The sequence below is a fragment of the Cnephaeus nilssonii genome (assembly GCF_951640355.1).
Source record: "Cnephaeus nilssonii genome assembly, chromosome: 24".
Lineage (NCBI taxonomy): Eukaryota > Metazoa > Chordata > Mammalia > Chiroptera > Vespertilionidae > Cnephaeus > Cnephaeus nilssonii.
The window spans coordinates 9,573,295-9,590,685 of NC_137095.1; the positions used below are offsets into that span (position 1 = coordinate 9,573,295).

The following is a 17,391-nucleotide window of genomic DNA, read 5'->3' on the forward strand; positions in this document are numbered from 1 at the left end:
GTGCTGAGAGGGGCCGGTTAAAATGATATATGTCAGATATTAGTAACCTTTTAAGAAGCCGCGGCCGCGGCCCTTAACCCCTGCAGATGGCGGAGCCAGGTGCAGAGCAAACGGAATTAAGATGATAGCGTGTTGACAGGCGCCCGTTTGCATCCCTGCAGACAGCGCGAGTGACACGGCGTCTCCTCCAAGTGACACGTTAATGAATTTAGCAACACCTGAACTTTTCCGGCGGGGGACACCTTTGACACGGGCGGCGTCCCCCATGTCAGTGCTGATGGGGCCCTGGGCCGTCCCCCGGCTCCCTCTCCGGTGGCAGGGTGACCCCGCCGGGCCCTCACAGCTTGACAGGGTTTCATTCCGCTGCCTCTCTCGCTGACGTCTCCTTTGCAGGTAGAGCTGGGAACGAAATGACTTCCTTTCCCGTCTGCCAGGCTCCCCAAATGTCACGGGCAGACCGGAGACGTCTCAATCTCGCCGGATGCACGCGGGAAGCTGGGGTTTTCCGGGGCGAACCGGCTCTTGCAAGTGAAGATCAACCCCTCTGCGTGGGATGGACGGGCACGTGGCTTGTTGGTTCGAGGTAGGTGAGCGTCACCGGTTGAGGGTTCAAGCGAGACACAGGGTGTGACTCCAGAACTCATCGTTTATTTACTGGAATAAAAAAAAAACAAAAAACAAAAAAAAACACAACATAATTGCTGCCCCAGAAATTTGCGATGATGGGGTCCCAGGGATGATCAAGGTCAACTCTGTGACCTTGAGCTACGTGAGCAGCAAAGACACCGTGTAAACACAACCGCCTATTCGTGGGCCCAGCACCTCAAGTCTTGTGTGGATCTGGCTTCGCTCGTCGTCTTAGTTTTGCCACGAATGTGACTCGGTCGTTACACAGTTATATCTCTGTTTCCTGCCTCTTCCATACACAATATAGAGGCAAGAAATACAATGCTTGTGGCTATCAGTAATTTGCAAAAAAAATGGTCATGCAGCCCAAAGTGGGGGGCCTGAGAGAGGCCTCCCCGATTTAAAAGCTTGGCAGTATGAGCGCTTCCTAGGCATTGGCATCATTTTAGATGTTCTCGGTTCACCATCTTTCTCCCATATTACTCATCCGGCTGCTCATTCTTTGGAAATACAAGAATGGAAAATTCTACTCACGCAATGACGCAAAATCCACTATTGGGGGGCAGGGGCGCTGGGAATAAAGCCAGACCCCCTCCCACCCGAGCTCTCAGCTCAAGGCCACCCTCAAATCACAGAGAGCGGCCGGCAATAACGTCTCAGATTATTACACCAGGACGTTTCCAACCCACCCAACCTAATGAACAGACCCGATGTGCCTTACGGTGTGCCCCTAAAGTCTCTCGTTACCGGGACCCAAAACTTCCGCGTGCAGCCGGTTGGGTTGAGAATGCAGAACCTGGGCCCTGGCCGGCTTGGCTCAGTGGATAGAGCGTCGGCCTGCGGACTGAAGGGTCCTAGGTTCAATTCCAGGCAGGACACATGTCCAGGTGTGGGCTCGATCCCCAGTGTGGGGCGTGCAGGAGGCAGCCGATCAGTGATTCTCTCTCATCATTGATGTTTCTGTCTCTCTCTCCCTCTCCCTTCCTCTCTGAAATCAATACAAATAATATATATATATATATATATATATATATATATTTTTTTTTTATTTTTTATTTTTTTTTTTTTTTTAATGCAGAAGTTGGGCATTTGAGGAGAGGGCTCACCTTGTAAAGTTGCTCTTCTGATTTCTGGGGTTTTTTATTTACTTTTTTAGTGTGTGGTTGTTTTTTGGTGTTTTTGGTGGTTTTTTGTTTTTGTTTTTTGTGTTTTTTTTCCTTTCTGAGGCTTAGAATCCACAGAATTCCTAGCTGTGAGGTTAGCCCCATTTCCCGAAAATCATTTCTTAAGTGACAGGGAAGGTGTCCCCATTAAAACGTTTCTAGGAGTCCGGGCCTGCGCGTCATCTTAGCGCCGTGGTCGGCAAACCGCGGCTTGTGAGCCACATGCGGCTCTTTGGCCCCTTGAGTGTGGCTCTTCCACAAAACACCACGGCCTGGGCGAGTCTATGTTGAAGAAGTGGCGTTAGAAGAAGTTGAAGTTTAAAAAATGTGGCTCTCCAAAGAAATTTCAATCGTTGTCCTGCTGATATTTGGCTCTGTGGACGAATGAGTTTGCCCACCACTGTCTTAGGGGAAACGCAGGATCGCTTGGGGTTGCCAGGGGGGGAAATAATGCCTTTTTCACCTGTCAGCGGCCGGCGGGAAATTCCCACACACGCGGGCCTTGTCTGTCTCATGCTTTTGAGTCCCCGCCGCCTGCGCGGGGGCCTCCTTTGCGTCTGCAGGCTTTCTTGTCACGGTGACATTTCAACATAAACAGTCAATATCCCTTCCCTCCGAGGAGACATCCCTCCTATGGCTGACCAATTAAATACCAGCTGAGCTCGGCAGACAAAGGTAGCACGCCAGACCGGCTGCTCGAGCTCACACTAGCTGCTGCCTTCCGAGGAAGAAAAAATTGTCACCGCAACAAAGGAGGCTGGGGATCTGGGGACACCCTCCATCCGAGAGAGACAATCTTAGGGCTCTTCCCTTTTCATCCGGCACACCGCGGAGTTGGGGGGGGGGGGCGGGGAGATTTTTTCTTTCTTTCTTTTTTTTTTTGGTGTGTGTGTGTGTGTGTGTGTGTGTGTGTGTGTGTGTGTGTTTTAATAATTCAGCACCTGCGTGTTTGAGGTTTCGCCGAGGAGGACACTCAGCCCTTAATGAGTCCCTGCCTGTCAGTGGCCACATTAGCAGAGGCTGGGGACTAGGATGCTGGCGTCCCCTGACCTGTATTTTTTGACTCTGCGGCCTAAGGTGATGGAGCCGGGTTCCTGGATCTCGCCAGGCCACCAGAGCGACTCGGGGTCTCTCAGGACATCTGTTGAGACTGAGCGCTTTGGGGTGAACTCTTGCCCTCGGCTGGGAATCCCTCGGAGCGTGTGTCCACTTCACTGGGAAAGAATGTCCTCAGATATTTTCCTTGGTTCCTTAAAGCCCAACTCCCTCCCCAGCCCGCCAGTCCGCCCCGCACGCCCAGGCTCTCCACGGCACACTGAACGGAGGGCACCTAGAAAAACCATTTTCTTTGGAAGCCTGGAGAGATTTTTTCAGAAAATACTGATGATTCTGCCAACGTCAAACAATTTCTCTCCTGCCTTTTCACGATTCTGGCGGCCCGCATGGCCCAGGCTGTAAGACTTTTCCTCCCCGGAAGTGAAATGTGCAATACATGGGGCACCGGGGACTCTCTTGTGTGGGCTCATCCCACCAGGAAGCCATTGATTCCCCCCGCAGGGTGCTGATTTCTAGATTTGAAAAAAAAAAAAAAATCTGGGCTACAGCCTAGATGTAAAGGGTTGTAACCCAGGCTGCTGTCAGGATTGGTACCCCCACATTCAACATTTTCTGACAGACTGATTTTGATGGCATTGTCAGGCCAAGAAAGACGTAGAAATGAAATAGACACCCCACTTTTCTTTTCATAAACATCCGTATGCATAGGAACCCTGCCATCCATTCTAGAAGCCACCCCGGTATTCCTAAAACCAGCAAATCCATCTCCTCAACTTCCTTGAGGAATCCATGAACATGTAGTCCAACAATGCGTGCGTCACACTGCGTGAGAGAAGTTACGTTCCAGCCTAATTACGACTGAATTCTTGCTCTGCCTTGTCTTGTGAACATGGAAATCCAATGGATTCAAGGAGGTCAACTTTTATTTATTAGGTATCTCTTTTATAAAGAAAAAAGAACTCGCCATAACCGGTGTGGCTCAGTGGATAGAGCGTCGGCCTGCGGACTCAAGGGTCCCAGGTTCGATTCCAGTCAAGGGCATGTACCTTGGTTGCAGGCACATTCCCAGTAGGGGGTGTGCAGGAGGCAGCTGATCGATGTTTCTCTCTCATCGATGTTTCTAACTCTCTATCCCTCTCTCTTCCTCTCTGTAAAAAATCAATAAAATATATATATTTTTAAAAAGAAATGTTAATAGGAAAAAAAAGAAAAAAGAACTTTAGCAACAACCCCCACCACCACCACCCAAGTCAGATTCTCGGTGAATTTAATCATCAGAGAATTTGTTTTTCCATTTATGCTTATAGCAGCTAGAGGGCACAAAAGAATGCTTTTACCTGGCTTGTCTTTTTTTTTTCTTTTTTCTTTTAATCACTGAGAGAAACTCTCTAGGCTCAGAAATAAGCAAAAATACAAGGATGTCCATTTTTTCCTCAGATGGCAATGTTTCATACCTTCTTCCCGGCCGAAATCCAAATTCCAGATGATGGTAACACGTGAAAGTGAACTACAAGGACTTGATCTCCCCAAAATAAAGAGGAAACCCCAAAGAATGAGAGGCCAGGCTTTGGGCCCCATTCTCCCAAGCTGGGCCCATCTTTCTGTCTTGGAACTGTTCTGTCAAGTTCAAAGCCACAGAGACACATTTAACCATCATCACTCTGACATCTTAAAGATCAGGGTTGGTGGTGATTCTGCATTAACAACATCTATTATTTTTCACTAATAAGAGGCTTACAAGAATAAACATGAAAGGCTTGGAACCACCTTCCTGTCAATTAAGAAACACTCAGTGTGGCCCTGGCTGGTGTGGCTCAGTGGATAGAGCATCGGACCTGCAGACTGAAGGGTCCCAGGTTCAATTCCGGTCAAGGGCACATGCCCAGGTTGTGGGCTCGATCCCCAGTGTGGGGCGTGCAGGAGGCAGCCTATCAATGACACTCTTTCATCATTGATGTTTCTCTCTCTCTCTCTCGCTCTCCCTTTCTCTCTGAAATCAATACAAATATGTAAAAATTTAAAAAGAAACAGTCATTTGTACTTCAAATGAACAGTTCCAAGGGATCTCAGAGTAGAGATGCATGCTTTATTTTTATTTATTGTTTTGAGAGAGAGAGGGGGAGAGAGAGACATCCATGTGTTGTTCCACTTAGTTACGCATTCATTGGTTGCTTCTTGTATGTGCCCTGACCAGGGATCGAACCTGAAACCTTGGCATATCGGGACGACGCTCTAACCAACTGAGCTACCCGCCCAGGGTGTGAGATCCATGCTTTAAGAGCCACAAAGGAGGCTCCCACCGTGCCTCCAGGTTTGCAGGCCATCCCCTAAACCAGTGGTCGGCAAACTCATTCGTCCGCAGAGCCAAATATCAATAGGACAACCATTGACATTTCTTTGGAGAGCCACATTTTTTAAACTTAAACTTCTTCTAACGCCACTTCTTCAACATAGACTCGCCCAGGCCGTGGTATTTTGTGGAAGAGCCACACTCCAGGGGCCAAAGACCCGCACGTGGCTCGCGAGCCACAGTTTGCCGACCACGGCCCTACACACACGTCCGCACGCCCCTCTTCCAAAGCTAGCCACTGAGACTCCATAGTCACAGGCATTCTTCTTGGGCAGTTTATTCGAAAGCATAATCGTTGGGCATTTTTCTGCAAGAAACACTCCTAACCCTCAGGAGGTGTCGCCTCTGTGGCTAGAAGGCAACATGGGCCGGGCCTCAGTAGCATAATATATATAAACACTCCCCGCCCCCCCATGCACCGCGCCCCCCCATGAACCGCGCCACCCCCGTGGGCATGAATGAGTTGGAGCCGGATAGGGTGCCATTTGCCAAATTGCAAATTGCCTGCGTTTATTTTGGGCGTGCACTACGCAGAGTGCTAATTGCCTTGCTTAGCACTTCCCTTGCTTTCATTTGCACGCGTGTAAGATCTTAGGAAATTAACTCCAGCCTCTTGCCATGCAGGTAGCATGGGAAAGCGCCACGAATGAGGGAGAAGGCAGCAGGAAGGGACAGTTAAAAAAAGAGGAGCTGGCCCTGACTGGTTTGGCTCAGTGGAAAGAGCGTCGGCCTGCGGACTGAAGGGTCCCAGGTTCAATTCCGGTCAAGGGCATGTACCTTGGTGGCGGGCACATCCCCTGTGGGGGGTGTGCAGGAGGCAGCTGATTGATGTTTCTCTCCCATCGATGTTTCTAACTCTCTATCCCTCTCCCTTTCTCTCTGTAAAGAAATCAATAAGATATATTTTAAAAAAAAAATAGGAGCTGGCTGCACCCGGCATGCCATTTCTGCGTCCCCCGAATTGAGGGGACGGAATTAACTTTTCACCCCTTGCCTCTGCCAATAGCCGGTGCGAACGCGGAACGTGTGACACAGCCGTTGCCTTCAGATGCGCTCGCTGAAAATGGGTAGAATGTCAGCCACCCCATGGGATGGGGAGAGTGCCCGGAGGAAGCCGTATTTATAGCCACGAGTGTGTGTGTATTAAGATTCATTCCAAATAGCCATTGATGCGGTTGCAGTCAATGGCATAGTCAAGATTCCGGCTTATTGTCCAAGACAAAACACTCCAAAGTCATTAACAGCCGCTGCTGCCCGGTAGCCGGTGAAAAACGAGTTGGGAGTCTCCTTGCCATTCCTAATGGACGGGTGCGCACTTCAGAAAAGCCATCTGCAGCCCTGGCCGGTGTGGCTCAGTGGATAGAGCGCCGGCCTGCAAACCCGAGGGTGCCGGGTTCGATTCCGGTCAAGGGCACGTACCTGGGTTGCAGGCTCCTCCCCGGCCAGGGCCCTGGTCAGGGCGTGTGCAGGAGGCAACCAGCCGATGTGTCTCTCTCACATTGATGTTTCTCTCTGTCTCTCCCTTTCCCACTCTCCCTAAAAATCAATGGACAGATATCCTCGGGTGAGGGTTAAATAAATAAACAAACAAGCAAGAAAAGCCATCCGCAGACTTAGCCCAGCCCAGAGCGGGCGTGCAGGCTTCTGGGCTGCAGAGCGTGGAGGCGAGACAGCCCTGGAGGCTGAAGTCGTGGCCTCTCCCGGGCGGCCTCCCCGGGGCCGGCACCGGTTGCTATGGCATCTTTCCGATGGATGTGGATGAACAGAGGTATTTTTTCTGTTCTCAGTGTCCTTGGTTTGACTCTTTTCATTAGGTTTCCAGAACCTTCCAAGACCAGGGATGTACCCTCAAAATGTTTTCTTCCAGTCCTAGCTGATTTGGCTCAGTGGATAGAGCATCAACCTGCAGACTGAAGGGTCCTGGGTTCCATTCCGGTCAAGGGCACGTACCTCGGTTGCAGAGTCCCAGGGTCTGGTTGGGATGCATGCAGGAGGCAACCAATCGATATATCTCTCTCACATCAATGTTTCTCTCTGTCTCTCCCTCTCCCTTCCACTCTCTCTAAAAATCAATGCAAAAATATCCTTGGGTGAGGATTAAAAAAAAAAAAAAAAAAGTTCCCTTCCAAAGAAAAGAAAATTTGGCCCAAATGATTATTTCAAACGCAAAGCAATAAATAAAAACGGTGTCGTTGGGGTGTTTTTTTTCTTCCTCCTTTTTCCTTTCATCCTGATGAAAGTTGTGTTTGGGTAGAAGCCTGCCAACATGGAAGAGTGAATGATGAAGTATTTCAATTCCTTCTTATCGTTCCCGTTAGCCTCTCCGACGTAGGTCATTATGAGGACGCTAGAGACGATGCTCTATACGAGGACCAATTCGCTGGCCTTCGAGGAGCTCTGTGCGCCTTCATTTTGGTGCTAACTCTAGAAATGTGTTTCAGGGGAGGCATTGTTTATGCATCTAGGCCTTATTTATTCGGGGGACACAAGTTTACCGGTGTAAGATGATGGCAATGGAAGGAAGCTTTGGAGTACAGAAAGTCGGTCGGTCCAGTTAGGAAGATAAACTCACGTCTTGATCATCTTAGTAGCAGAAAAGAAAGTGTGCATTTATTTCCTAGAAATCTAAGCAGTCACCCCAGTAACTTCTTAATAGACTAGAGGCCCGGTGCACGAATTCATGCATAGGTGGGGTCCCTTGGCCTGGCTGGTGATCGGGGCCAATTGGGGCAGGTCAGCAGCGGGAAAGGGACCGTGGGAGGTTGGCTGTGGGAGCGCACTGACCATCAGGGGGCAGCTCCTGCATTGAGTGTCTGCCCCCTGTGGTCAGTGTGTGCCATAGCGACCGGTCGACTGGTCGTTTGGTTGTTCGGTCATTCGGTCACTTGGGCTTTTATATATATAGATCATACATTAATGGCAAAAAGGAATCTAAGTCAGACATGTGGCTGCCAGCCACCCCACTAGAGCTCAGATCTCGGGCAAGTGACCTCACTTTTGTGTCTGTTTCTGCATCTCTAAAATGGGATGCCAATGCCCATGTGTAAACACCGCCATGACACCCGCCTGGCATGGCTCAGTGGTTGAGCGTCGACCTATGAATGAGGTCACGGTTCTATTCCCGGTCAGGGCACGTGCCCGGGTTGGGGGCTTGATCCCCAGTGTGGGGGCGTGCAGGAGGCAGCCGCTCCATGATTCTCTCTCATCATTGACGTTTCCATCTCTCTCTCCCTCTCCCTTCCTCTCTGAAATCAATAAATATACACTTAAAATAAATACATACTGCTGTGAGGATCCTAGATAAGGCACATAACGTTTCTAAAACATAGTACAGGCTCAATAAATGTTAATTCCCTTGTGATCCACTCTCTAATCCCACCTCTTTGTTCAGTTAACGAAGCAAAACTCCTACCACTTACGTATCGGAAGATAGAGTGATAACATTTCTTTCATTCTTCGCATGCAGACCCTTTTAATAAGTATCCGAGGGAAGGAGAAATGAATGGCAGCAAAACCTCAGATAACGTTTTAAGGTTGCATCTGGAATCCCAACTAATCTAATGGGGTGCGTGGCTGCCAGCATTGTGGGATATTAATCCCCCTCCTCCCACTCGGACGTAAAAGCTGGTAGCTTTAAGTGGGGGAGATAACCACATCCGATGCTTGCGCTGTATGTTCCACGGCCGGCGTCCGGACTGAGACATATCTGTGACGTTGCCAGGCCAGAATGGCTTGGAGCGAGTTCAGATTGGCTCTCTGGATGCCCCGAGGCCTACCTCTCCCTCAACACCACCCTGTGGTTCTGTGTGAATTTCGCGCGAGATCAGAGAGGACTTCACGCGTGTGTTTCCGAAACTTAACTTACCCACGGCTGCACTTGATCTGATTTCCCACGGACGTAGGAAGCACGCTGGCCAATGAACACGGGTCGGGAAGGAGCCGGGAGGAAGCCGGGAGAGGATGTGTGAACGTATGAGATTCGTGTTATGGTCTTCGTCATACAAAGTGCGTCCGAATGCGGGGTGATTGTCACGTCTATGAAATGACGGTTCCACATGAAATAACGTAGGTTTCTCTCAAGTCGTAGGATAATTCATTCATCGACTAATCCTTGATGAGAGCTAACCTGTATTGAACATTACATTTCTCCCCGCAAACAACTGATTATGTAGTTATCAATGTCAGTGTTTTCTCTAATGGGAGATTTGGCCAAAGATTACAGAAATGGGACCTTTGGGGTTTTTTTATACTGTCACCGGGTCATTGTTTATTTTGTTTGTTTTTGTTTTTCTGGTGTGGTGTTTTTTTTTAATGTATTTTTATTGATTTCAGAGAAGAAGAGAAAGGGAAAGAGAGAAACATCAATGATGAGAGAGAATCAATGATCGGCTGCCTCCTGCACGCCCCTCACTGGGGATTGAGCCTGCAACCCAGGTATGTGCCCTTGACCAGAATCGAACCCAGGACCCTTCAGTCCACAAGCCAACACTCTATCCACTGAGCCACACCGGCCAGGGCCAGTTCACTGTTTTTTTAATGAAAGAAATGGAGTGTCTGACTAACGGGGATGTTTCTACCATTTCATTCCAATGTGTTGGCCCTTCTTAAATCCTTGGGCAAACAGTCTGAAAGTTCATCTTTCCTGCTTCACGTTGTCATTGTAACAAACCTAGAATTTTTATGTGTTTGCATGTCAGCCTCCAAAGGCAGTAATTTCACGTCTCATCCTCCATGTCTTAGTTTTTCTCCCCACCCTTCCTCCCTCCCTTTGATCGAACCTGAGACATTTTCATCTACTATCGGGCGCTTTCATGGAAACCATTCAAACCGACGAGCCCTGATTTTTTTTGGTTTAAAGGAAGAGGTATTCTTTCTGGGTTACTTTCCGATTCTATGGACTCGTATGATTCCTGTGGTTCAATTCTTTATGCTTTGGAGTTTTCAAAACTCTCACGGCCTGCAGCCAGCTCCCATCTTGAGTAAACTTGCCAAGTGCTTAATGCGCGTGTAATTTAATTTTACTAGCGAACTGGCCTTGGTACAGGGGGTTTTTGCAAGATGCAACCAAAATATGAAAAATCCCCAACAAAAAAAATATGTGGTTTTGTTCAGAAGGAATTCACAAAAATGACAGAACTGGGTTGGGATGTAAAAGCGCTTTGCTTGCCCGGCGGGCATGGCTCAGTGGTTGAGCGTCGACCTAGGAACCAGGAGGTCCCAGTTCCACTCCCAGTTCGTCAGGGCACATGCCCAGGTTTCGGGCTCGATCCCCAGTGGGGGGCGTGCAGGAGGCAGCCCATCAGTGATTCTCTCTCATCATTGATGTTTCTGTCTCTCTCTCCCTCTCCCTTCCTCTCTGAAATTAATAAATTTGTATATTTTAAATTTACAAACTTCATTATCCGCATGTTTTATCAGGGAAGTAAAAAAAAAAATGTAGGTAGAAAGAGATGGGGCAGGAAATCATAAAACAAATACAAAACAGCCCTAACTGGTTTGGCTCAGTGGATAGAGCATCGGCCTGTGGACTCAAGGGTCTCAGGTTCGATTCCGGCCAAGGGCATGTACCTTGGTTGCGGGCACATCCCCCATGGGGAGTGTGCAGGAGGCAGCTGATCGATGTTTCTCTCTCATTGATGTTTCTAACTCTCTCTCCCTCTCCCTTCCTCTCTGTAAAATATCAATAAAATATTTAAAAAACAAAAAAAACAAATACAAAACAGAGGAACAGAAAAACATGCTAAAAATGCAGTCCTTGAACCTGAGAAATTCCAGTTCTATTTACGACTTTCTTGCAAGATTTTAGTTCACGTATGTCTTCGCTGCCTACGCCCATGACTTCCCTCCTGCGCCCATACACACACACACACACACATACACACACACACACACACGCACACACAATCACCTATATGCGTGTGCAAGCAGCCATTTGCGTTTCCTCTACTAAATAGCACGCAGACAGCTCCCTGTGTTTTTAAAGAAATTTCTCAGAAAGCCTCAGTGTGTGAGTCCCCCTTAAATCCCAGCTCTCTCCATCCTAACCTAGTCCCCGAGCGAGGAAGCTAAAAGCAGAGAGCTTAAGCCGCTCTCCAAAGACCCCGGGCCGGAATAAATTCCAACAGTGTTCCTTTTAAGACACGCCTGTCACTTCCAATCTCCACGGTTCGAGTTTTTCCCCCTCCCCTCCCTACGCCCTCAGTCTCAGCAATCCGTCTGAACTGGAATAGGTGAGAGTGTGTTTGTTCATTGGCTGACTGGGGTTGGGGATCCCTGCCCACCCGTCCCGAGAAAAGGAAGCTGATGGGAAGGCAACGTGGTGTCTATTAGCAAAGGGTTAAACATCGATTATGCAAAATGAATGATCGTCCCTGTCGCTGTTGTCTGTCGCTTCTCCTCCAATTGAGAGATTAACCTGGTCCCCGCGCAAGTGCAGGCTGCGTCCCACCTTCCCGGGGTCTCACCGGGCGGCTGATCACAGCCGGGGCCGCCGAGCAGGCGTCTTCATTGTCCCTCTGCTGTCCCTGGCCACACAGCGGGGAGCCCGCAGCCTGTCAGGGGCTGGAGCACGGTCATGTTGATGTCATTATTTTCTGATTGTCGCGAGCTCCCCGGGTACCGGCCCCCGTGGACGGGGAAGGGCTGGCCTGCTCTTTGCAGGGGGGACCCTTGGAGACAGCTGCGCCGTGACCGCCTGCATGGTGAGCCCAGAGCCGGGACACCGCGCCCGGCCATCCATCGGTGCGCTGCGCAGCGCATCCAGCTTTGTGATTTGGCCTCTGTCTTGTCGGGTCAACCTTACCGGGTTTTTCGAGATCTTCACGAGGTTTTTTGAGATCTATGCGAGGCGATCCGGTGCGTCTGGGTCGCTGTGCTTGGTCTGCATCCGTGGGTCCCAACCTCTCTCTGGCCACGCCCCACCCAAGCATCCCTAACATCCTGATGCCCCCCGCCCCCCGTGTGACCTGTAATTCTTATTATTCAAAAAGTGAGCTCTTATTTGCATGGAGGAAGCCTCAAAGGCCATGAACTTGGTCTAAACAAGCTTCCAAAGAACATGGCCTCCATGAAAGAGAAAGATAAAAGAATGAAAGGACAGACGAAACCGGTTTGGCTCAATGGATAGAGCGTCGGCCTTTGGACTGGAAGGTCCCAGGTTCGATTCCGGTCAAGGGCATGTACATTGGCTGCGGGCACATCCCTGGTAGGGGGTGTGCAGGAGGCAGCTGGTCGATGATTCTCTCTCATCGATGTTTCTAGCTCTCTATCCCTCTCGCTTCCTCTCTGTAAAAAATCAATAAAATATATTTTTTTTAAAAAAAGAAGAAGAACGAAAGGACAGTGGAAGGACTGAGGAAGAAATCACTAAGAAATTGTTTTAAATAATAATAGGAAGTGATAGGAAACAATAGCAAATGAAGTTTCAAAACATAGAATAGAGAACTGAAATGCGTACACATGTCAGAATATGTGTTTATAGCCTGTCTGTTAGGCCCTTAGAACCAGAAGAAATGCTGAACATTCACCATTAATGACTCGTTCTCGAATTGACGCCCTTAAACGTCACATTGCCCCCCTGTGGGCGTGTGCCCCACGTGGGGAACCACTGCTATTTGTTCACTTCCCCACTCCTTGTTAGTATGTCTTTTTTAAAATATATTTTATTGATTTCAGAGAGGAAGGGAGAAGGAGAGAGAGAGAAACATCAATGATGCGAGAAAATCATCCATCGGCTGCCTCCTGCACGCCCCCCCACACTGGGGATGGAGCCCACAACCCGGGCTTGTGCCCTGACCGGGAATTGAACTGTGACCTCCTGGTTCGTAGGGCGATGCTCAACCACTGAGCCATGCTGGCTGGGGTTAGTACGTCTTTCCCTGTTGCCTGTCCATACGTGCAGCTAACTAGCCAGGTTGGCCAAAAGCAGATAAAACCAGGGATGGGAGCCTAGAGTGACAGGACAGTGGGGCCAGCGCCACTCGGCTTGGTGTGGCCCGCCTGCACACTTGGCCTTTACAATCCCCTAAAAATGGCTCTACTGGCCCCAGCTGGTGTGGCTCAGTGGATAGAGCGTCGGCCTGCGGACTGAAGGGTCCTGGGTTCGATTCCGGTCAAGGGCACCTGCCCAGGTTTGCGGACTTGAGGCAGCCGATCCATGAATCTCTCTCATCATTGATGTTTCTATTTCTCTCTCTCCCTCTCCCTTCCTCTCTGAAATCAATAAAAAATATATATTTTTTAAAAAGCAGTGGAAAAATTATCCTGGTGTGAGGATTTTTAAAAAAAGGAATTAATTGCCTATTCAAAAATGGGTGAACAGTACTTAATTCAGGGGGAGGGGAGGGGCGTGCAGTAAGAGGAAGAAAATTCTGCATTATCTTCTGCCTACTCTTTCCTGCCTCCCAGCCCAGCGATCGGCATCCTCTGGGGCTTCTTTGAAAAATACCTTTGCTAATTTTTCTCCTGGATAAAAGGAACCGTAATGGCCAGAACACGCTCAGGAAGAAAACAAAAAAATCTTAATTTGAGAAAGGTTCGCAGGCCGAGCAGCTGCCAGGTTCTTTCAAAGGCCCCTCTGACCTCCTTTTGAAGTCCCTCCCCGCCTGCGAACCCCCACGCACCAGGAGGCCACCCCCAATTCTTCCGCGGGCCCACGTGCTCGCCATGGGCTGGGGTCCCCAAATGCAAGGCCGCTCTCCAGCCCGAATTCCGCCCCCCTCTCTCCCCCCCACCCTCCCTGCCAGGACTCCATCGGATCTGCGGTCCCATAAGCTCTCCGGAGATTTTAAACGATATTCACAAGTATGCTGATCCATTTCTGAAAGATTCCCTTTTCCCGGCTGAACTCCTTTAACAAAGGTATTACACCCGGCACAAAAGCTGGCCAATTTCCCCCAACCTTTGGGTTCTTTCTAAAACACAGTCATTTTGTCCGACATTGAAAATGTCTTGATTTAGTTGTCTTGCTATTTGGGGCCTGTCCTGCCCCCCGCGGCGGTAATAAGAAGGGGGCCCCCGCTGGGCCCCGAAGAATGCCATTTGGCGGCCGCCAGGGAGCGGGCGGCTTTTATTTATGGAGCCAAGAAAATGAAAGGGTATTAGTGTCCAAACATTTCAACATGCTCCCGCGGCCATGCACAAAAGGGACTGATTTGCGGCAAATTTCCACTTATTTTCCAAAAGTATTTACCTTCCCGAAGCTTGGCTGATCGCTATAATGGCATAGCTGAGGGGAGGGGGGAAAAAAATGACCATTTCAGAACCCAATTTTTATATATATGTGTGTATATATATTTCTGAGCCTTCAAAGTGCCCGCTTCTTCTGAATAAAGATAATCCCTCTGGTTGCTAGGTGCTTATGGATATGTGGATACTTTTTTTAAAAAATATATTTTTATTGATTTCAGAGAGGAAGGGAGAGGGCGAGAGAGAGAGAAGCATCAGTGATGAGAGGGAATCATTGATCAGCTGACTCCTGCACGCCCCACACTGGGGACTGAGCCTGCAACCCAGGCATGTGCCCTTGACCGGAATCAAACCCGGGACCCTTCAGTCCCCAGGCCGACGCTCTATCCACTGAGCCACACCAGCCAGGGCGATACGTGGATACTTCTAAGATGCTGGGCTTGTACTTCTCATTGTTGTCTTAAACAAGGAAAGACCCCGCACAGCCCCAAGGAAGACAGTTCATATCGGTGGATATAGGTTAGATATAAGAAAGCACTCTGGCCCTAGCCGGTGTAGCTCAGTGGATAGAGCATCGGCCTGCAGACTGAAGGGTCCGGGTTCGATTCCAGTCAAGGGCACATACCTCGGTTACAGGCTCCTCCCCAGCCCGGGCCCTGGTCGGGGCGTGTGCAGGAGGCAACCAATCCATGTGTCTCTCTCACATCGATGTTTCTCTCTGTCTTTCCTTCTCTCTTCCACTCTCCCTAAAAATCAATGGAAAAATATCCTCAGGTGAGGAGTAACAAAAATAAAAAATTTAGAAAAAATGTTAAAAAAGAAAGCACTGTGCAAGGGCCCAAGGTCGTCTCTGGACACTCCCAGGAAGCAAGGTGTGGGATTAGGTTTTAGGATTGAGCACGTTCTATCTCGGTGTTTACTACGTGACCTCACGCTAATCCGTTGGTAGGCAATTTGCGATGCCTCGAAATCACTTCATCGTTTTGCTCTGTGTAATGCGCTCATTGTGTCGACAAATATTACTTGAACACCTACTACGTGCCAGGCATTTGAAACCTGCCTCCTAGAAGTGTTACAAATGGCTTTCAATGTGGTTTCCCACGCCTTTTTTTTTTTAAATATATTTTTATTGATTTTTTACAGAGAGGAAGAGAGAGGGATAGAGAGTTAGAAACATCGATGAGCTGCCTCCTGCACACCCCCTACTGGGGATGTGCCCGCAACCAAGGTACATGCCCTTGACCGGAATTGAACCCGGGACCCTTGAGTCCGAAGGCCGACGCTCTATCCACTGAGCCAAACCGGTTTCGGCTTCCCATGCCTTTTGAGTCAGCCACTTTGAAGACGCCCTCATTTCTCCATCCGCTCTCCAGGCTCGGCCTCTGAGCAGGGCTGCTGTTTATTCTCTAAGTATCAGATATTTTTTTCTCACCTCGGGACCTCGGTTCCCTCTGCTTAGCACCCAAGGAATGTCTTTCGTGGCAGATCTCCAAATCGGAGCTTCTGCTGTTCGGATTCCAGCCGAAAGACCCAGTCTTCTATGACCGGCCCCCAAAGTCCCAAGTATGGAGACACTAGGGTGTCATGGAGGGGCTCCCAGAGGAGTGGTGACCCCAGGCAAGGGGAAAGGATGACACATTGTGATCCGGGCTTCAAGAGAAGAGAGCACAGAGGCCTGGGAACCAGGTAGCCATTGGCAGTGACCCCAGCTGGCAGGGGAGTGTGGTGGAGGTGGTTGAGTAGTGTTTGGGAAAATGCAATAAGAAGATTAGGGGGCCCTATCCGGTTTGGCTCAGTGGATGGAGCGTCAGCCTTTGGATTCAAGGGTCCCAGGTACAATTCCAGTCAAGGGCATGTACCTTGGTTGCGGGCACATCCCCAGTAGGAGGTGTGCAGGAGGCAGCTGATCGATGTTTCTCTCTCATCGATGTTTCTAACTTTCTATCCCTCACCCTTCCTCTCTGTAAAAAATCAATAAAGTAATATATTTTTTAAAAAAAATAATGATGACAGTGAAGATAAAATGATTCCACAATCATCAGCATGGCTAACAAGAATTGCCCCAGAGGAAGTCTTTATTCAAAATTTAACTTATTCTTTAAAAAAAAATTCTCCTAGTTCAGAATCTACTCATTTTGCCAAAAACAAAAAACAAATCTCCATGTGTCACCATAAAACTCAACTTCCAAATCAATCAATCTTGTTTCATACTTTGGTTCTCCCATGGATGACAATCTTAAGGTATTAACTTTAGGCTGGTAGTTTAGTGTGGTTTATAACTGACTTCAAATTTGTAAGAATTGAGGCTGGGCTGGGACTTTCTGCCCATGCATTAGCTTAGCACCCCTATGCCAATGGCCGCTTAGAATATGAGAAGAGCGGTTTCAGAGGGGCTGGCATCCAGGTGTTTAAGACGGCCTTGGCATGGGTAGACCAGCAAAAGGTGGGACGGGAACCAGGGGTGGTGCTACAGAATTTGTGTCTCCATTCCAGGCAAATCAGCCTTAAAGTTCATTGATCCATATTAACCGCTCCAGAATTTCAAAGATTTAAACGATTCCTTTGCACCCTCCTGCGTCATTTCCACACTTTCCCCCATCTACATCAAGGTATTGATCTAATCGAGAATGGAATAGAAGATTCTGTTGCTTCTACCAATGCAATGATCTGTTACCTACTTTCCTCCAGCCTGTGCTATCACTCCGCCTTTACATGTTCAGTTGGCTGCACCGCTCCCCATACTCAGGCTTTATCCTGAGGGCCACACCATCGTTCCTGGTTGTTCTGACAATATTAATTGAGTTTTGGTCATTGGGCAGGTGTGTGTGTTTGGGGATTTGACATCTCCCTGACAAACAAGGACATGAGAAAGGACAGGAAGGGACATTTTAGAATATTAATGCAGTAATGAAAAGAATCAGTTCCTCCTGATGCTTAAACCAACAACAGACAGAGATACTGCCCAGAAAGCCAGGTTTAAATCTGCAGCTACATCCTTCTATTGCCCAT

General features: G+C 48.8%; 1 long non-coding RNA gene across 2 annotated transcripts in view; it reads left to right on the forward strand.

Moving 5' to 3' along the window:
* Positions 1-17,391, forward strand: part of LOC307094882 — a 247,968-nt gene that overhangs the window by 66,494 nt on the left and 164,083 nt on the right. Inside the window, exon 5 of one of the 2 annotated variants that reach the window (XR_013813138.1) lies at positions 394-583. This is a non-coding gene — a long non-coding RNA (uncharacterized lncRNA). The remainder of the gene's footprint in view (positions 1-393; positions 584-17,391) is intronic. The other variant, XR_013813139.1, reaches the window with a different exon arrangement.